Source organism: Nannospalax galili, unplaced genomic scaffold, assembly GCF_000622305.1.
Source record: "Nannospalax galili isolate Female #2095 unplaced genomic scaffold, S.galili_v1.0 scaffold335, whole genome shotgun sequence".
Lineage (NCBI taxonomy): Eukaryota > Metazoa > Chordata > Mammalia > Rodentia > Spalacidae > Nannospalax > Nannospalax galili.
Window position 1 is genome coordinate 1,330,887 of NW_008337842.1, and position 22,057 is coordinate 1,352,943.

At 41.1% G+C, this 22,057-nt stretch overlaps 1 protein-coding gene and 1 non-coding gene across 24 annotated transcripts in view; one reads left to right on the top strand and one right to left on the bottom strand.

Moving 5' to 3' along the window:
• Positions 1-22,057, bottom strand: part of Ncam1 (neural cell adhesion molecule 1) — a 320,740-nt gene that overhangs the window by 228,358 nt on the left and 70,325 nt on the right. The window lies entirely within an intron of this gene.
• On the top strand, positions 10,866-11,008 carry LOC115070317. The gene has a single exon (XR_003849490.1). It is a non-coding gene; the product is annotated as a small nucleolar RNA SNORA48 (small nucleolar RNA).

Here is a 22,057-nt window from a genome sequence, read left to right on the forward strand (position 1 = left end):
GGGGGGGCGGGGGGGGCGGGAGGTTGGCAAGGAGGTTGGCAACCATTGCAAGACTCTGTTCAGATTAAGCACAAGATGGAAATTCAAGTCACATTTCATTAAAGTGGACTTCTGAGAAATACCAAATCTGCTTTCCACAGATCAAGGGTCCTTCAAACTCCATTTTAATTAACAATGCTTCAAAGCTTCGGCCTTTGTATATTTGTTCTGCCAAAAGGAAGTTCAGGTTTTCCTCCATTTGAAATTGCTTTATTGACTCCACTTGCAACAATTCCCTCAGGTAGGTACCACCAGCACATCCAATTCAACCAAGGCTTGGATTCGATTACTGTCCGGTAAACAACTTACTCCCCACACAGACTCGGTCCCAAATGAAATCCCCACATATGAATCGAACATCCTTCCAAGAAGGGAACTTACAAGACTCTCTCACCAAAGGTTCACCTTGATGATACAGCGATCTAAAGGTTCTCAAAATAGGCACACACATCATGTGTGGAAGAAAAGAGTCAAACCCAGCCCTCCAGTTCACATTTGTACCACCTTTTAGGACAGCAATTTGTAAGAGGTATCAAGTCTCAGAGATTTTTTTTTATATCTTTAGACTTAGCTGTTCCATCTCAAAGAATTAATTTATACTAAGAAAAGAAAGTCAGTATAGAAAACTGCAAGACCTTCATTTGTGATGTATACAAGGGGAAAATTCTTTTTTTTTTTTATTGTTTTTTGTTTTGTTTTTGCGACAGGGTCTTCTTGTAGCCCCAGTTGGCCTGGAACTTGCTATGTAGACCAGGATGGCCTTGAACTCCCAGAGATCTGCCTGCTTCTGCCTCTGCCTCCTGAGATTAAAGGTGTGTGCCACCACACCGGGCCAGAGGGAAATCTAAGCAAACATAGTCAGCAATAGGAGATAGATAAATCTATTATACAATTTAATATTCTATAGACATCTTCAGTAATTAATGAAAACATGGTAAAAAGAATAACAGAAGTATAATAAAAAGTTATGAAAGTGTGTTACAATAAAAATGATTTATAAAATATGAGTTTTAATGTTAAAAAAAAGAACTGAAACTAGACACAAAGTGATGATGTTGTTCATCCTTAGAAGCAGATTCACTGCTAGTTTTTATTTTCCTTTTTGACCACATTTACAAATTTTCTACAACAAGCATATATTATTTTAATAATAAAAATAAAGCATTGGTGGTTACAGTTAGAATTAAAAGAATCTAGAAAATAATTGATCACAACCCTCTATTTTATATACAGTGACTCTTTGGGGAGAAAGAAACTTTACCACCAAAAATGAAAAAGAATTAATTCATGTTAATACTATCTTTAAATTAAACCTGAAATTAGATGAATTAAAAGCTATCCAAGTAACCTGTAACTTATAGAAAGAAAGACCATATACAGTAGCAAGTCTCTAGCTTCTCTAGGTGCATGAAACACCTTTGAAATACTTGATGAACGTTGACAACTTTAGATGCAGTTACTGCATCTCAAGGATTTAATAATAACTTGGGATACTGGATGCCAGAAAAACACACATAAGCTCAAACAGAAATACGGCACATTGTTCTGGGGTTCATAGGGTTCTAAACCTATGGATTCTCAATAGTATTAGTATGTGTTAGGTTGTATAGAGCAGATGAGACATAAAAAGAATAGCACAGACATATATGTGTGTTGCCTTAGTGGCGTTTGGGGAAATTTGTTTCCCCACATTATTTTTCATTGCTGGATATACCTAAGGAATGTTTAATTGTATGAGAACTATATGGATGCCCATGCCCATGTGTTCTACATCATGACATAAAACATTTATCACTGTGGGTTGGGGTTGAACAGTAGGAAGGCAATGTTCTAGAAACCCATTACCCCAAGTGAAAAATCTTATATCAGGGTGGTTTCACAAAATATCTACAGCCTTTTCAGAGGAAGGAGAAAGATGGGAATTTCACAAGCCTCCTGTAAAGATTAAAAGGAGTTAATATTGGGGTGAAGGTCTGAACAAGTAGTTTTAGATCCTTGCTGTGCTATATTCCATGTTCACTCAGGGGCCTCAAATTGATTTATTTTGCATCATTATGGCCAACATTCACCTAATTATGGCTCACTCTGGGAAAGTCAACCTTACCCAGTCATATAGGAATGCAATGAATTTTCCCTTCTGAACCATTCTGTTCTTTTCTCTGCTTCTACTGTGTGTCCACTCACTAGCTCACCTCAACAAAACAAAGGATAAGAGTGGGACAATTACACAAAATTCATTGAATCTGAGACATTCATCCCAGCCAGAAGGACACAAAGGAGTGCTTTTCACTCTGCTGCCGGAATCCAGTGGATTTCCCATCAGAATGCTGGGTTTGTGTCCACCCCAAACACAGTCTCTTTCACCTTTGCTCAGTGAGGCCAGGTGAGTGGCCCTGAGAACCTGCTTATCCAAAGGGCAGATAAGGACTCTTTTCCTTTTAGGGGAAGAATCCTGACAGAGTTCCAGCTAGAAGGAGTGTAGAGAATGGAAAAAATCTCCAGGCTGGTGTTTGGTGGTGGGTCCCTCCCTTAGAACAGCCTCCAGATTTGTTTCTAATAGGATAGTCCAGCCCTCTTTGTGGGAGCCCCAGGCAAAATTCTCCTTCAGCCTTTCTTTCCTGAGGGCCCTCCAAAGAGTGCCTGGGAAAAGACCCACCCAGGCCACCCCTTGCCCCAGAGTGGAAACAGAACCTTAAGCATTGCTTGGAAATACACACAGTTCCTTGACATTAATCTGCAGCATGTGAAAAGCAGGCTCAGAGTTGCCTGAACTTGTGCATGTGTGTTACCTGCTGCCCTGACCAAGAGCTTCCAAGTCATTTCTAAAGAAAGGAAAGGAATCTCCAGGAAAAAAAAAATCTCAAGATTAGTAAGAATCAGGCTGTGAATGACTCACAACTTGAGGTGAAGGTCAGGGAGAAATCATCTTTTTATTTTCATTTTTTCAAAATTGGGACGGAATTCACAGAACACCAAATTAATCACTTTTAAAAGGACAACTCAGAGACATTTTCTGGATTCCCAGTGCTGCACTACAACCATTTCTTCTCAGGTTCCCAAACATTTGTGTCAAATCATAAGAAAACCCTTAAGCAGTCACTGCCAATCACAAGATCTTGAGCAAGTTTGATAGTGTGGTCTGTTCACTAAAGGTTAAGCTGAGTCTAATGGCAGGGCAGGAGTTGTACCTATCTCATGGAACACTGGATCCTTGGCCCCTAGAACAGTACCCATTTCACTAGATGGAGCTTACCAAGCACATGATCCTATTTAATCCCCGATGGGGACACCTGAAGCATAAAGAAGCAACTTGCCTGAGGTCACTGAAGTGGCAAATATCAGAACCAGAGCTAGGCCAGGGAGTGTAAGTCAAAGACCACTTATTTGTCTGTTTGTTTATTATTTGTGTGTGTATGTGTGTTGGGGGGGTATGCTCTCTCACAAAGGGGCCTATAGAGACCAAAGGTTGACATCAGGGTATATTCCTCAATCACAAGTTCCAACTTGGAGCTTACCATTTCAACTAGACTAGCTGCCCAGCAAGTCCCCAGGATCTGCCTGTCTTCAGCAGGGGTACCTGCCACACCCAGCTTTTTACATGGGTGCTGGGGATCAGAGATCCTCATGTTTGCACAGCAAGCACTTTATCTACTTGGCCGTCTCTTCAGCCCAAAGCCCATGCTTCAGACATTAGATCATGGCTGACCCAGATGAGGAAATTACTAAATATGCTTCTCTGCATTTGTAGAAGAGGGTCAGGGAATCAGAAAGACTGTAAGCCTTCCAAGACTTCAGTGTTAGGATGGGAGCTATGGTTGTCAGTTACATCAACACGTTTACTTCTGATCCCAAAGGACAGTCTTTGCTTTGTAGTGATTCACTGGCAGGGTTCTGTTTTTCAGTTTCTCTGAAAAGTTTGTTTCTGTGCAAGTTTGTGTGGACTGTATGTTGGACCAAAGGTATTACTAGAAAGTGAATTTAACCTGCCAAATGACTCACGAAAGCCATTATGTAACATTGTAAAGTAAAACCTTAAAACTTTCCAACAACCTATGTACCCAATGTTTAAAAGTTTGTAATGTTTCTGTCAGATTCTTTTTAGATTTATTTTTATTTTTAATTTATGTATATGTGTGTGTATGCACATGTGTGCACTGTTCAGGTGTTGGTGGAGACCAGAAGTGGGCATCTGATCCCCTGGAGCTGGCATTACAGGTGGTTGTGAGCCACCTAATTTGGTGCTGGAAACTGAATTCTGGTCCTCTGCAAGAGCAGCAAGCATTCTTAATCACTGATCCATCTCTCCATCCCCAATAAGAAGATTCTTGCATGGCACATTGCAGTACCTTTCCAAGCAAATGGTCTTCTCCCTCCATCTCCATGTCTTAAAGTTTTAAGTTTTAGCTACTTTAACTTAGGAAAAGCAGGCCACAGTACTGTCATAATGTTTTTTCACTTAAGTCTCAGCACCCAACCTCAAAGCCAATGCCATCACATCCACTTTCATGCACAGAGCTTAAAGTCTAGAGTTTACTTGCAAGCAAAGATGTCACTAAATGGAGCTGGAGTCTCAGGCCACAGAGGCCAACAGCACCAGTATATTTGAGAATCAGGAAAGAGTGAGTATGCAGTCGAAGTCTTGAAACACGGGGAACAAAGCAGAAGGATTTCTGTGTCCACAGAGCAAGCGAGACAAAGAAATAGTTCTGATATTGTATTTTCCACTCAAGTTCTGCCTCCAACGTGTTGCAGCAGGAAGCAGAGGTAATATTCATCCATGGCTTATTGGGTTCACCCCGACATATTACTAATATTTGAGCCATTTTGTCTAAGGACTAAGCTATAATATTAGGTCATTTCAAAATACATTATTTTGAATATGACATTGTTTTTAGGGTTTTTGTTTGCTTGTTTGTTTCGTTGGTTTAGAGAATGAGAATTTCCCCAAGAAAACAAATATTTAATTGAATAAAACCTAGTGGAAAAATGGCAATTGTTTTGCTTTTCTGTTATTATTCAGGAAAAATGTGGAACAGCGAAATAAAATATAGGTTTTTTTTTTTTGTCTTTTTGAGACAGGGTCTCCCTGTAGCCCCAGCTGGCCTTGAACTCACAGAGATCCACCTGCCTCTGCCTTCCGAGTGCTGGGAGTAAAGGCATGTATCACCATGCCCGGCCTGAAATAAAACATAGTTTAATTCTTGCATTTTCAACCTTATAGGAACTTGTGTGTTTCAGTAAAAGTACCAGGAGTATAAAGTCGCTCATCTCCTAAGCACCTAGGTACCTTCTCTCTAGCCACATATAAACCATGTGTAACAATTACGGTGCTGGAAAGACAGGCCTTAACAACCAGGTCATTACAAATCTGAGAACTCTACTTTAGTTATTCATCTATCTATCTATCTATCTATCTATCTATCTATCTATCTATCTATCTATCTGTCTGTCTGTCTGTCTCTCTGTCTCTCTGTCTGTCTATCATATCTATCATCTATCTATGTACCTTTATCTATCTATCATCTATCTATCTATCTATCTATCTAGCATCTATCTAGCATCTATCTAGTATCTTCTATCAATCACCTGTCATCTTCTATCTATCTATCATCTATCTGTCTGTCTGTCTGTCTATCTATCATCTATCTATCTATCTATCTATCTATCTATCTATCTATCTATCCTCTATCTATCTACCTATCATCTATGTATCTATCAATCATTTATCTATCATCTACCACCTGTTACACTGCTATTATGAAAACATTTAAGGATAAACAGGCATTTTCCCAGGCAGTTATCTTTGGTACTGCTATTGAAAAGAATAATTTCCTGTTCATCTATTGCTATAAATGTGAGGTTCTAGTTTGAGGTAACAAAATTGAACACGAAGCAGAAGTTACAAGCTCTGTGTACTTTCCACCAATACATTTTGATCCTGCTAGTAAAAGACAGGTGGCAGAATAGCTTCACAGTGAAGAGTCTGGGCTCCCTGGTTTGACTGCCGATGTTCAAAGCTGGCCTCCTCTGTTACCAGTAAGTTCCTTCACCTCTTCTGCGTCTTCTGCAGTGATGTGAGGTGGCATTAACATCAACCCCCAGAGACTGGATTATTGACTCCAATAAGTAAGGGGCTTAAGCAGTACCTGGCACCTCCTGAGCACGGAATAATGCTATTTCTCTGCTCTCTACAGATCACTTTATAGCCTTCAAGGTAGTATAGCTCATTGATAAATAATTATCAAACTGTGTTCTCTCTCCCACATCATTTTCCCCAAATGCCATTAATAGGGACAGAGAACTCTTTAGAAACATACCATAATTCATCTTTAAAAAAAATTCACCTTTGGCCTTGTAGTTTTATTCATCTTAGTACAGACTTTTAAGTGACAGAACATGTCATGTCCCCCAGAGCTGATTCGAATAGAGTGTAACACAGTTAAAAAGCCAATTAAAATAAAATCCTTTTCTTCAAAGAAAATTTTCCTTGAGTTGAACCACTTCACATCAAAGTGAAAAGTATATTTCTATAATGTGCTGGCCTACTGTAGCAGACAGGTTGAAATAAAGAATTTTATCCAATCTGAATCAACCATCAGAGTAAAAAATAAAAATAATCTCCCTTGTTTAAATTTGATTGTGATATAATTTGCATTGGGAGGTATAAATAATGCATGATGACAGCTCAGAGCCACTGATTCTCCATGTGCTGTGCTATGAGCCTCTGATTCTCCATGTGCTGTGTGCTATGAGCCTCTGATTCTCCATGTGCTGTGTGCTATGAGCCTCTGATTCTCCATGTGCTGTGTGCTATGAGCCTCTGATTCTCCATGTGCTGTGTGCTATGAGCCTCTGATTCTCCATGTGCTGTGTGCTATGAGCCTCTGATTCTCCATGTGCTGTGTGCTATGTTATATCTTGTGGACACAGCCATCTGGTTCCAAAGGCAGATTGGCAAAGATGGCTCCCACTGGACTGTTTAAGAAAGAAAGGACAGAGAGAACAGCCTCTCCTTGGACTCTGTGTCTGAGTGCACTGCTTTCCTGAGCCACTATTTGCCTCTTTACCTTTTCCACAGTTGAGGCCTGTTTGTAACTCCTTGGCAGGTTTTATGAGGACTCTCCTCTCTTTCTCCTCAGAATAACAGGTGGGTCCTGGAAAGCAGTCATCTTTCCCCACCACTCAGAAAGATACAGAGCTGAAGGGAGCCCGCCCAAGGCTGGGGTTCTTCCTGGCCACAGGAAGCATGTTTCCTTCTCAGCAACTTGGTTCTGGGATAATGCTTACAGCAAAACCAAATGGAGTTTTCCTGTCACAGAAACCTTTAAAGAATACATTAAAGCAGGAGAAGGTTTAGCTCGAAAATTGCCATTCCGAGAGAGAGAGAGAGAGAGAGAGAGAGAGAGAGAGAGAGAGATAAGAATTGGCAAAGTGCAGTACAATGAAACAAGTCATTTTAATAATTGCTTCTGAATTTTTAATCTATCATCTATCTATCTATCTATCTATCTATCTATCCATCTATCATCTTTCTTTCTTTCTTTCACATCTATCTATCATCAATCATCTATTTGTCTATCAATCTATCAATCATCTATCTATCATCTATCTATCTATCTTCTATCAAACATCTATCTATCTATCTATCTATCTATCTATCTATCTATCTACCATCTATCTACCTACCTATTTATCATCTACCTATCACCTGTAATGCTGCCACCATGAAAACATTTAAGGCTAAACAGGCATTTTCCCAGGCAGGTATCTTTGGTACTGCTATTGAAAAGAATAATTTCTTATTTATCTACTGGTGTAAAACCAAAGCTGCAATTTGAGGTAACAGGCTTGAACACAAGGCAGAAGTCAGGTTCTGTGTATTTATCTCACCAACCGTGTTCTGATCCTGATAGGAAGCAGAATACCTTAACAGCACAGAGCTCGGGCTCCTGAATTTGTTAAGTAAAGGCTCATAAGTCCATCATGCTGTATGACCATGTTTGTAGGGAGTTATAGGTCCAGAGTTGTTCCAACAGGTTGAGATGGAAAAAAGACAGAAAATAGCAGGTAGGAAGAAAGGAACAAAGTCATTTTGTCTTCTTACCTTGAATCAAAAGTACTCAGAGTTAGTTCATCTCAAATGGACCCAGTGAAATGTTATTTCTTTTAGTTAACCTGATTTTATTGTCTTTGGGTAACCACTGCCAAGGCCAAATGTTATTATGAAAATATCAGTAAAATGGCAATCCTGAGTAAACCCACTATGAAATCTTACCACAACAGAACATATTCTCAAAAACATCTAGGTCACATTTAAACCCCTCTGCTCATTTGCGGAGCACTTGCTAGGCCTGTGGCACCACGCTGAGCCCTGCGAGACCCAGAAGACCTGTTAGACACACACAAGCCCTGCAGGGCAATAAGATATGTGTGCATGCACAAGACAGGAAGTCTTCACAGCAATGTGGAGATTCAGAAGAGGAGCTGAGAAGATGAGAAATGGCTTCTTAGAAAAGATGGGACTTCAAATCCACTTCTGATTACAAGCAGGAATTCCATAGGAACACATGGGGAGGAACTCACAGTGTGAGTTACAAGAACAAGTGATATCTACTGGTTGATCAATAATCTTTCACATCACTCACTGGATGAAGTTTAAATCCTGAGGAAAGCCCCTTCACTGGCCTGTCCCCCATACCATACTATATCCCCCACCAGCCTCATCGTCCCTTGGGGAAGAGTCACATGCAGTATCCTGGGTTCCTGTTCTGTTTCCATTGGTGGAAAATAAAGTAGAAAGGAAGGCTGGTCTAGGTCACAGAAGACTTGAAGTAGCAAAATGAGAGTCTGACCAGAAAGAAGAGGAAGAAAATACCTGACATTTATTAAGTGCTTACTGTATACCAAAGCACAAGTGAAACGAAGGACAAGTTTTCGAGCAAGAGTGTGGAAGAAGTAAGTTAAAGACCACCTTGACAGCAGGTCCAAGGGGAAGCTGGTGGCGATCTCAGAGGGAACATGTGAGATGGTGAAGGGGGAAGTGGAAAAGGAAGAGTGGGGGTGGAGCAAAACCACAGTGGTGACAGGTGAGGAGAGAGCCAAAGACGAAGGTGAGACAGGAGAGAAGATGGTGATGCCTCCTTGAGGGTATCAAACTTAAAGTGGTACTGGACAGGCAGGGCAATACAGGCTGCAGCACAGGGAAGAATAGAGCTAGGGACAAGCCTGGTGTCAACCCACATGGACACCCTGAAACCATGAAGGCATACTTGCAAGGAACATCCGGAGAGATAAAGAATAGATCTTCCTGCAGCAGAGAAAACCAAAGGAGTGGGCCGTCAGGAAAGGGAGGCAAAAGGGAATGGGGTGAAGGAAGTAGGGGGTCTCAAAAGTTACAGTGAGGTCAAGGCAGAGAATAGGCCACAAAATTCATGGCTGGAGGATGTTACCAGTGGGAACGGTTGTCTGCAGCACACTTGAAGAGAAGAGAAAGGCGGGGTGCTGTCTCTTCAGAAGCCCGTTCTGATAAAGAAGGGAGGAGGAGCAAGGCAGAAGGAGACACGTTCTGTCCTGCGGGTCTGGGGAATCCTAACGATGTCTGCAGGCTGCAGTCAAAGGCCTGTTGGTGGCGGGGAGGTTCCCAGTACCTAGGGAGATGCCCAGATCATATCACCAGGGTCCAGGGGAGGGTACGGGAGGAGGCAGACATGGATAACAAGAGCAAAGTCAGTGGCTGGAATTAGAAAGAAGAGGAAAGCAGACTGAAGTAAAGGGATCATTTGAAGGTAGAGAACAGAGGAGCTGGGCTCAGGGAAGACTGCCTTCTTCCTGTGACACGGGAAAAGTGGGAGAGCAGGGAGCACTTCTGGGGGAGGGCGGGAGAGTCTATACCTGTGTTCCTCTGATCACAGGATCACTGAAGTGCATTTCCCATGGGATCTCCCACCCACAGAGGATCAGGAGAAGCAGTCAGAACTGCCTCCAGGGGGTTCAGAGCAATGTTATAGCTGACATTTTAAATGAGTTGAAAAAAAACTTGAACTGTGTTTTTTCACACCCAATAAAATGCAATGAGAAGCTTAAAGATGCTTATATATTCGTTCTTTATATGTTCAGCGTTTATAAGACACAATCAAATGGTCAAGTCTTTGTATAGTCACCTCCATTTCATAGAACATTCCCTTGTGCTGTGAAATTCAGAAAAATTATTTTACAACATTCCTGATGTGAAGATGTAAATTAAAAACATTTACTGAATGTAATTAATCATGGTAACACAGAGCATGCATGAGTTTGTGATAGTCTTATATCCAATTTCAGACTGAAAATCTAAGACGGTGAAATCGTGCCTCCGTCTATTTTTCTGGTTGTGTGTTAAGCATAAACTATGATTTGCAAAATAGTTTATGAGGATATTCTCACAGTTGATAGAAAATGCATGTTATCATAAAAGCTGATGCCAGTAACTATTTACTTATAGCTGGAAATAATTTAGTTTTAAAGCAATTTATGTGAATTATGTCATGTTATTAGATGAATATTTAAATTCAAAACCTTATGTTTTAATTTATGTAACACTGGGTAGAATAATAATCTGAAAGCAAAGACAAGAGTCTTACCTGTTTCAACAGGATAGAGGTAGGATTGTGATAGTCAAGACATCCAGAAATATGTGCCAGGCAGGAGGGTGGAGCGTGGAGGAGAAAAAGAGAAATATTGAGATCAGTAGTGATATAGAAACATTGTCATTTTAAACCCACCAATGCACAACACTTTTGACAAAGTGAGAATTATCAACTGTTTCAAAGAAGAGGAAACCAACTGTAACCCCCTGGCAGTGGGCAAAGATGCACCCCACTGCTGGTGGTGTTCTTATATCAGTCATGGGTAGAGCAGATGGTATCCTTTGTTCATCCTAGCTTGATGCCTGACTTGGTAGCCAAAGCTGTTTCATGCCTAGGGCACATTAAAAAAAAAAAAAGAAGAAGAGGAAACCACCTCTAGAGACCATTGTTTGCTGCATTCCTGGTTTCTAAATAGAATCATCCTAAATAAAATCATCCAATGTACAAATGGTCCTTCCAGACAGAAATCATTTTCATTTCTGTCAGAGCAATGCCTTTTAAGTTAAGAACAGGGGCAGGCAAAGTCATCTGTCAGCCAATTCACATACTGCCTATTTTTGTAAATAAAGTTTTATTGGAACATAGTCATGTGCATTTTAAAAATATTTTATTATTTTTCTTTTATGTGTATGAATGTATTGCCTGCATGTGGGTAGTTGCACTCGTGTCACGCAATGCCCCTGGTAGTCAGAAGAGAGCATTGGATCCCCTGGAACTATAGTTACAGTTAGTCACCATGTGGGTGCTGGGAATCAAACCCAGGTCCTCTGCAAGAGCAGGCAGTGTTCTTAACCGCTGAGCCATCTTTCCAATCTCATGGTTTTTTCTTTAAGTGCATTGTCTGTAACTACTTTTGTCCTATATTGGCAGAAGAACAAAGACTATATGGTCTACAAAATATAAATATTATTTATACTTTCCCCCTTTTTTGAGACAGGATGTTACTTTATAACTGAAGCTGACCTCTAACTCACAATCCTCTTGCCTCAGGCTCTCAAGTGCTTGGATTACAGGTGGGTTACACCATGTGTCTGGCTGGCCCATTATTAAAAAAGCCTTTACTGGCTCCTTTTTAAGGGTAACGACCCAGTGGTTCCTTTATCTGTTTTGTTCTCAATTACATCCCAGACAGTGTAGAGCTATAGTGGCCATCAACCACGTATGAGTACTACACACTTAGAATGGAGCCACTGAACTGACAGGCAGAAAATACATGTGGGATTTCAAAGCTAACACCAGCAAGGTCAACTGTCCATAATTTTAAAAAATACTGATTACATGCTAATACTTTGTATATTTAGTTAAATAAAATATATTATTAAAATAAGTCAGCTATATTTTTCATTTTGCTAATGTGGCTACCAGAAAAAAATTAAACACATTACGAAATTCACATTTTGTTTCTACTGGACAGTGCTGGCTTAAAGTCTAGACCTTGAATAAATAATTCTATAAAAACTAGAGTTTTCCAAGACCTGTCCCTAAAATAACACCAGGCTTTATTCCTAGAACTTAAATAGCAAGTAATAGGTAACTTGTCTGCTCTTGAGTTTTCTTACCAATTGAACTGCATCGCTTTTCTTGTTAATTTGACCCTTAAGATGGTTGAACAAAAATGAAAATGTTCAGTTATTGGCTGCACACGGGCACAGCATAAATTTTGGGGATCAAACTGTCAAGAAGTGATAGATTTTGGTAAAGGCTAATCGCATTCTTTCATTGTCCTTCCTGACACAGAGAAACATAAGCCCTATCTCCAGCAAACTCCCTGCAGCGCACAGAGGTAAAGGGAGGGGAGTTGGGAGGACGGCTTGGTGGTTGAAGCGCTTGCCTATTAGTCCAGCCTCAGAAGATGAAGACAGTGGCTCCCCAGGGCATGCTCCCTAGCAAGATGAGTCATATCTGTGAGCTCTGGGTTTGATTGAGAGACCTTGCCTCAATGAGTAAGACAGAAGAACAATCAGGAATGATTCCTAACATCAACTTCAGGCTTCCACATGTAAGTGCACACATGTGCCTACATATATGTAAAACAACACATGTGCACACACGTGCACACACACATGCACACGCACAACCAAACATATAAAAAATGGATAAAATAAAAATAGAAGGGAAATGAGAAGGAAACAACTCTGCCAGGAATAATCAGGTCCAAGTTAGCCATATTTGCCAAATGCAAAGCACATCTGCAGTACAACCCATCATCTGTAATTTATGACTGCAACCTCACATACATTCTGCTTAGCATTTGCCTCACTTAACACCCAAAGGTCAACAGATGTAGAATGCAGTTGCTTTAATCAGTAAATTTTCCCTTTGGTTAGACATATTATTTCCATGTAAATCTGTGATGGATAATTAGACAAACTGACAACATTTACATAAATGATGAGACGTCTGCAGCTCTGGAGATGAGCATTCACATCAGGTCCCACAGTATTTTCATGGTATTTGTGAAACATGACAACCACTTCCCAAGACATAAACACCGACTTCTCCCTAGGATGTACACAGCTGGCGCCATGAGGTATGACAGTGAGTGGATCATTTCCACCACTCAGGGAAGCAGTCTCATGACTCAAACACACAGCAACTGTCATGGGCAGGTACAGCAAGGAGTGGTCCCTTCATTGTCTTCATTTCAGCTCTTCAGGGTCAAACTTGAATTCGTGTGTGTTCATGTGTGTGCATATGTATGTAGAAATGAGAGATTGATATTGGGTATCTCCTGCCACCACTCTCCATATTACTTTTTGAGAAAAGGCCTTTCTTGAACCTGGAGCTTGCCAATTCTTCTAGACTGGCTGGCCAGCAAGCCCAAGGAATCCTCCTGCCTCTGTCCCCCATCACTGGGATTACAGGTAGATACTACCTTGCTCAGCTTTTTACATGGCTGCTGAGGGTCCTCATACTTGCAATGATGCATGCTTTACCAACTGAGTCATCTCCCCAGGCCCCAAACATGAATTCTTTAGGGCATGAACTGCAGTCCAGTTTTTTCCCCATTGCTACTTAGAGTCTTCCTCGGTACCGTCTTTCCGTTGTGTTTTCAACTCTTCGGTCACCACAGTGGTACCCACCCTAAGCCAGGCCAGTCCACTATGCCTGATAAAGAGGAACATGGGATAACTAAGATAAAATTCTTCCTGGCTTCAAAGATGCTGAGAATTAGTAGGCAGACAAGATGACCATAAAATCAATACAATATAAGACAGACGAACATAAATCCGGAGAGGGAAAGTGCTATGCCCTCTCGGGGGTGGGAAAGGCTCTCCATTTTCAGCCAAAGAAGAACCAGGGAACTTCTCAAGAGAAGGATGGCATGAGATGATGGGTGGTGAAGGGATTCTGTATAGAAAGAATTGCCTTAAAGAGGCAAAGAGGCGAGAAAATAAGCAGTGGGCATGTTAAAGAATCGTAAGTAGAGCAGTTTGGCTGCAACACTGACTTAGGGATTAGGCAAGGATCATTCGAACAGCATGTTGGAACTGGGTCACTGAGAGTGTCTCCACACCAGACAAAGACCTGGGCTACAGTGGCCATGCTGGGAAGAACCGCTGAGGATTTTAGATGGAGGGAATAACAAGATGCAGAATGGCACAGGGCCAAGATCCTTGGCTGAGTGTCAGAATGCCAGAGTTGTGGGTGGCGCCCACACCCGCTGGCGAACTGGTCCTCGGGGACCATGTTTTAGAATATTTTCTTCTCTTGGAGGAGGCCTGGTCCAGACAAGCTCTAAAACTCCCACACTCTAAGAAGTCTGAGTCAGGGAGATTTGTCCTGCTTGGGTGGAGCCAGAGGCTGAAAGGCTGGGTGACTGGGGAGGAACCCACAGCCACAGGACTGGGGCATGTGAAATGAGGCTGAGGTATACTGGAAGCACTTAACAGAGAGTAGCATAGAAACACTTGGAGCATTGGAAAAGGGAAAACCTAGAAGACTCATCGATTCAGTGTTTCTAGAACAAAAAGGAAGAGTCAAGAATTAGATGCAAGTTTTGGAGTCTGGGTACAGAAGAGAATGACTAAAACACCATCTGAGTCCAGAACCTCTTAGAATAAATTCTTTCCACGTAACAGATAATGGGTTCAGTAAAGCTTCCAGAGATGACAAAGACAGGTTCTCTGTTGGCCAACAGTTCCTGTACCGATTTGGTTTGCATTTTGACTGCCATTTTATCACTGCTTGGGCAATTTCAGCCTGAGACTCGGATAAGACCATATCTCAGGCAGCCTAGTGTAAAAATAAGAGCAAAGGAATGAGAATTCACACATTCCCAGCTCTCTTGTTTTTCTCCATGTGCCACTTTGAGAAAATCATGCAACTGTTTTGCCCATCAATTGCCTCATCTTTAAAACCAGCTGATAATATTTCCTCCAAAAATTAAGATGAGGATTAAATAAGCTAATGTTTATAGGAACACTGTGTGAATCACAGAATGCTTTGTGGATGTCACTGGATGTGACTGTGAATCCCAAAACCCCAAAAAGGACACTGATGACAGATCAAAGAAATGATTCCATCTAAATGTGGCTTAGCGAATCAATGAGTTTACAGAGGTTACTTATAGGAGCGTGTAGCCCAGGCTGGCCTTAAGATTCTTATGTAGTTGAGAATGACCTCATTCTCCAGCTCCACTTCCCAAGCACTAGGATTATAGACCTGGGCCACCACAGCTGTCTAAAAAAAATCATTTTAATGTCATAGTCTTTAAAAAGAACAATACACATAGGACACTGGGGGTGTAAGGGGGAAAAGAGGACTGATGGGGGAATGTTTAAGTATGAAAGGGATATGCTAGGGTAGGGCAGAGGAGGGGATGGGGAGAGGGATAACTAGCTCTGTGGCAGTTTGAAATAGGCATATGGGGGACTAGAGAGATGATTTATCAGTTAAAAGCATTGACTGCTCTTGCAGAGGACCCACATGGCAGCTAACAACTGTTGGAGAGCACTGCGTGACATGGGTGCACTTACACATGCGCAGGCAATACGCTCATACATATAAAAAGAATAAAATATTTTTGCAAAAAAGAAATAGGCATATAGAAACTTAGTATTTTATAAGCTCACTAAGAAACAACAAAAAAAATAGCGTTTGAAGGAGGTACCCTACACGGAGGGATAGTGAGCCTACCAGAAGCCATTATTAAACGAAAATCCAAGTGCTAGGTGCAGAACACCACCCTTCGAGTTGTTAGTCAAGGTTGTCCAGAGACCTCCTGAAATAGTACAAGCTATTGTTGTTGCTCATGGTTGACTACTAGTACTTGATGGTGAGACTCTTTTGTTGAAGATATCACATACTTTGTTCACAGGACATGAAGAAATCAAGCTGGTAGTGAACTGGAAGCTTCGTCTCTGCTGGCTAGCTTTCATAGTGCTGTAATGTGCTATACAGGCTGTTGGGGGAGAAAACCCCTCAGTGGTCTTATCTGAGAACCCTACACCATGCTACAACGATAACCAACCTGGAAAGACATGTACATACTTGCAATGGTGGCATGAATGTTGCGGGTGTAAGCAACTGCTTTTGGGGGGGGTGTTGTTTTTGAGACAGGGTCTCCCTGTAGCCCCAGCTGGCATGGAACTCACTCTGTGGACCAGGATGGCCTTGGCTTCATAGAGATTCACCTGCTTCTGCCTCCCTAGTGCTGGAATTAAAGGTGTGCACCACCATGTCCAGCTTACAACTGCCTTTTTAAAAATTGGATTTAAGGCCAACTCCACATGAGGAAACTCCTACCTGACACTGTAAACCTAGCCAAGAACCCATAGCTAGGGAGGCCATAGCTCTTGGGGACAACCTACTACTATTCTTTTGCTAAATGGGCCTAGTATCAAAATGCCTTCTAAATACTTATCTTTTTATTCAGAGACGAGTACAACTCTCAGCCCTCATCAGAGAAGTTTCTTTTTTTAGTGGGTGACAGTTAATACAGACAAGCACAACTGGTCAAAGTGCAGAGAAAGTGACTGTGGCGTGTTTAGCCCTAAACTGGTGTCTGTATCATCCAGACTTCCCTGCTCCAAGGCAAGCTTTGTCTTCTGGGCGTGGCAGGACCATTGAATTCATGAGCTTATAGAAGTTGCAGTTCCCACACAAGTCAGTTAACATTCTAGCATGAGTGGGGGAGGGGCACAAGAGGCCCCACCCCTAGCTGAGGTGCTATTGGCAGTTGTTGGCTCTGGGGGAAAGAGAGTCATTTTTTCAGGGGTGTGATCCCTACTATGTTGTACATGTCCAGTGAATAAGCCTCATACCCAAGTATATACAGGCAACAGTAATTGGATTCAATGGGTTTTTTAAAAAGGGGTATTAAGTTGGAGAGGGATGGCCCAGGACATGGGGAGTGAAGGAGGATGGATATAATCAAAATACCTTGTATATGTCTGTGGAATTCCAAAGAATAAATCTAAAATATTACAATAAAAAAGAACAATACATTCATATCTCAGTAGGCTGAGCATACTTTACTATCTTTCTGGTGTGTCTTGGTGCCATCATTATAAACATTTATCTCTTGGCATAAGATGATGATGCCTTAAGGGGTACTGAGTTGTGAGAAGCACCTGGCCCATAAGTAAGAGCTCTTGGATCCTGGTTCCATCACAGTGATTCTATTCTCCCTTTCTTCTTCATCAGGCATCTCATTTCAAGATGAGATGTGTCTTACGCTGTGTCATCCATACAAACTCAAAGGAACTAAAGGTTGCCAGGCAAAAATATACAACCAAAATTACAGAACCAGGAATCACTCTTATTTAGAATTAAAACAAAGTGGGCCCCGTAGAAAGACTAAGGCTGCCTGCATTCTCCTACAAAGTAAAGTGCATAGATTTGTGACAACTAGTTCCCCTCCCTGCTTAATTATCTTCGGTGTATATTATTCATCATCTTGACTCAATAAACTCAAAGAATGAGGTGTCAGAGCCTAACAGTCCCCATAAGTAAATGTACCACTACTATTTTGCCTTCTTGACTATGAAAAAGTGGTAGAGTTCTGATGCTAGGTTATTAACACAGAGTTCTGAACATAGATTCCAGACTATTTTCTTATAGCAGAATAGTTCTCACACATTCTTAAATGTCTAAAGAGAATAGAAATTATTCTTTAGCCTTGAATTTCTCATCACAATGGCATCATGATATCCTAAATCACTTGGGCTCTGGGTTTGGCTAGTCATGTTGGTGCTTTCCAATAATGAATCCCTTATTTAATATTTATAAACCACAGGCTATTTGTGAATACCTAAAGCTGCTGACAACCAGGGAAAGGGAATATTAAAACAATATTTTATCTTCATCTTCTGTCTCATCCTACACCATAAGACGTTAACAGATTGTTAATGTCTTCCCATCACAGATCTCCTAGGTCTTCCGAAACCACTGTGTTTTTTGTTTGTTTGTTTTTTAAAAAGAAAGAAGAAAAAGGTAGTAACCACAAAAACTCATAAGCAATTCATATATACCGATAAATTACCTTACTTTGGGGATATGCTTGATGCTTAGATCTTATACTACAATTTTTAAGTGGTTTCCTGTCTTAATGAAAAGAAAGGCATCTTGGTAGACCTGAGATACCGCCTCAACACATCTATTAGTGTGTGTTATATCTTAGGTACTCGAAGCTATATAGACCTTTAGGATTTGAGTGCTTGGTGGGCGGGGGGGTTTTTTGTCTACTTGTTGTTGATGTCTTGTTTGGTTTAGGAACCAGTGATTGAATTCTGGGCCTCACGTATGCTAAGCTCACGCATGTGTAACACAGCTACACAGGGTTTTCTTTTAAATTTAGGGATCATATTAGAAAAGTGGGCAAAATAAGCTGTTTACTGTGTTGGATTCCCAAGACAAAAGTTTGTTTGACCAGATACCCATGTGTTCACACCTGCATAGAACTAGACAGCAAGCAACAAAGGAGACTGCCTGGCACTGGGGCAGCACACAGAAGGCACTGACTTCAATCTCCATCGTCACCAAAAGGCAAAAGAAAAGAACCTGCTCCCTACACACACACACCACCAGGACACATGGGTGAGTAAAGCTGGAGCTTAATTATCCACCACTGGACTTGAAGTTAATTTTCCTTTTCTGTCAATAGCACAACATGAAGACAGTTCATCAGTCATATAAATTAGCATAGCCCTCAGGCCCAACCCTCAAAGAAACAAGGCTGAATCTGAAAGAAATCAGAATAAACTGTGAGTCAGAACTTGAACAAAAAGAAATCTAAGTCTCATCAGTTTTCCCTCTTACAGATACCCAGTGATATAAAAAAATATGACTATAACAATAACCAACTTCAGAACTTCAGTGTGAAAAGTTTACTGGCCAGCAGACTTTGTAACTTTTCCCACAGTGCACATGTGATCGATTTCCTTGAGCCATTTCTTGGGCATCCACCAGGAGAGCTTGTTACAATGCTATAGACAGAGTGGATGGTCAATAAGATGCACATTAATTAATTAAAGGGATGGCAAGGGACTGAAGTGCCTTTTGTAATAGAGGAATCCAAAATTTACCAAAAAGAAAAAGAATACAAGACATGTTTCTTAATTATATTTTAGAGGTACATTGAACACAAGCCCATCTTCCTCAATTACAGACTATAGAGTATTTTGTAATGAGGCAAGGAACAGTTATAGTATGTATACACACACACACACACACATACACACACACACTCATACTAAGAAATAGGAAATTACAAATGTCAAATGGATAACACTGCTTCAATATCCTGACTATACGCACCTTGATAAATAAGTACGGCATTTTTAAGTTGCTAGCATTTTATAAATTAAAAAAAAATGAAAGGGCTGACAAACAGTGGTGGCTTCTCGGAGCACACACTTCACCAAGATGTACGAAGTTGGGAAAGCATCTATCTCTCTTTATAAAGACGTTTCCTGCTGGAGGATTAGGTATCCAGCCATAAGGTTTGTTTACCTTAATCTCATAGGAACCTTTCAATTCTCCAGAGAGTAGCCACTATTCTTTTCTCTCTGAGTGCATGAAAGAAATGTGTTCCCTTGTCCTGAGGGAGAAATGCAACTAACCCAGTATCCAATTTATAACTGAGATCAAAAATGAGAAACTCCTAGTCAGGTGTGGTGGCACACACCTTTAGTGGAGGCAAAGGCAGGCAGGTCTCTGTGAGAGCAAGGCCAGCCTGGTCTACAGAGCAAGTCCCAGACCAGCTGGGGCTACAGGGAGACCCTGCCTCAGAAAAACAACAAAACGACGATGACAACAACAACAACAACAAAACAGAAGTGAGAAACTCCTCAGTTTTCACGCCAGTCTTTCAGCTGTCTTCACTCTGCCTCCACACATGGACGTCCTGAAGCTGGGTCCCTCGCAACCCATGGCGGGCTGCAGGTCTACTGCTGAATTTTCACAACTACTGTCAACTGTCACTACTGCTATAGCTAGGAAGATAAGGACTGACAACAGCTACCACTACTGTCACTACCAAAGCTTCTTCTGCCCGGACTCCAGGGAACCCAGTGGAGCAGGACACTGCTCAGTTCTGCCTCCCATAGCAAGTTCAACAGCATTACCCATCACTTGGGAAACAGCCTACTTCAGATGCGCAGCTCATCCCAGGGCTGCAATTACTGGTCCTAATTCTGAAACCAGAAGCAGTGATGTGTCTGAATTCCAGCAAGATGATTGAATGGAAATGCTCACATCTGATCACCTCTCACATACAAATTACTGTGTCTGCCAATCTGGCAATTACCTCAAAAGTAATAGCGAAAACCATGCAATCAAATTCGTTGTTATGGTTGCCTTCAATTATAAGAGGCAAGAACCTACCTACAGAAAATTTACTGAAGGGGAAAAAATGACTCTGTGTATCTATTTTAATTTTAAATCAAGGCATTTCATTTGGTAAACTCTTTTAATTTTGGAAAACACTCTGCTGAAATACCCAGCAAAGTATTAAAAAAAAAATCAGCTCATTTCCCCCAGTGTGCAGGGGAATTTTACTGCACAAAAAACAAACTTCCATTTCCACTATTTTCTTCCATCAAATCCCAACAGGTAGAAACTGCAATCTCTTACAGCTCATATAAGGAAAGGAAAGATGATCTACGGAATGGAAAATGACCTAGAATAGCACCGTGTCCCAGAAGGAAGACAATGCTGTCATATCCGCCAAACTCTTCTTTTCTACCTTGGAAGTTAGAAACAGAATATTCCCCAGTCTTTCCAGTAAAGCAGTAGGAAAAAAAAATGTGGATGGAAGTATAAACCATATCCAAGCCTGAACTCCCACTTTTCCTTCTTCCTCAGTTGGTAGTATGCAGGGGATTCTGGAAAGGAAGAGGATGCAGGGGATAGAGACACATGAATGTTGGAATGACGGTAAGGAATGGAGCCTGCTGCACACCCATTTAGACCACATTAAGTCCCAGAGATCTAGTTAGAGGCTTTCTTCCATAGATAGCATTCCCTGACTAAACAAATGAAGTTTAGAAATTGTTTCTACATCAAATTATTTTCAAGGAAATTATGCAAATCACTCAGCTAATGATTCAACATTTGATTTTAAAAAATAATGGTAATACAGCTAAGTTCTCATTATTTATAGATTCTATATGTACAAATCAACCTACTCATTAACATGTATCTGTAACCTCCCAGATCAGCAGTCAGTGCTCCCAGAGTTCCCTTGGTCATGTGCAGAGTGCTGCTCAAAGCTCTCTTTCCAGCTGAGGTCAAACAAGGTAACAGCACCCTGCCTTCTTGCTTCAGCTCATACTGTAAACAAGCATCCTTTTCATGGCCTATTTAGTGCCACATTTTTCACATTCCTGTGCTTCGGTTGGTGATTTATCTGTTTCAAATGCCCCCCAAGGTCCTCCTGAAGCAGTAGTGTCTACTGTTCCCAAGTGCAAGAAATCTGTGATGCACCTTACCCAGAAAATGCAAGTGTTAGTTAAGCATCATTCAGTCACATTGGCTATGCTGTTGGCCATGAGTGTAATGTTAATGAATCAACACTGGTGTTTTTAAAGAGAAGCAAACTTAAAACAAAGCTGTATATTGATCAGTGGGATGAAAATACTGTGACTGGAGGCTCACATTGATCCTGATGCTTACAGAGCCTTTACAGAGCACAGCTTCAGGAAAACACAAGAATCAACTACTGTAGCAGCCTTAAGAGTTGTTGTGGGAATCATAGAAGATAATATATATTAATGTGCTTTATACCTAAGGGGAGCATAAAATGCTGTCTATTACTTCCTTCAGTAGGGAGATGGGATGCTTTACAAATTTCAGCTGCACAATTAGGCCAATGAAATCACTTTATTTGCTCTTGTATCCTACCTCAAATCCCCAGCGGAACAAGGATTAGCTAAACTTTCCCATTGGCA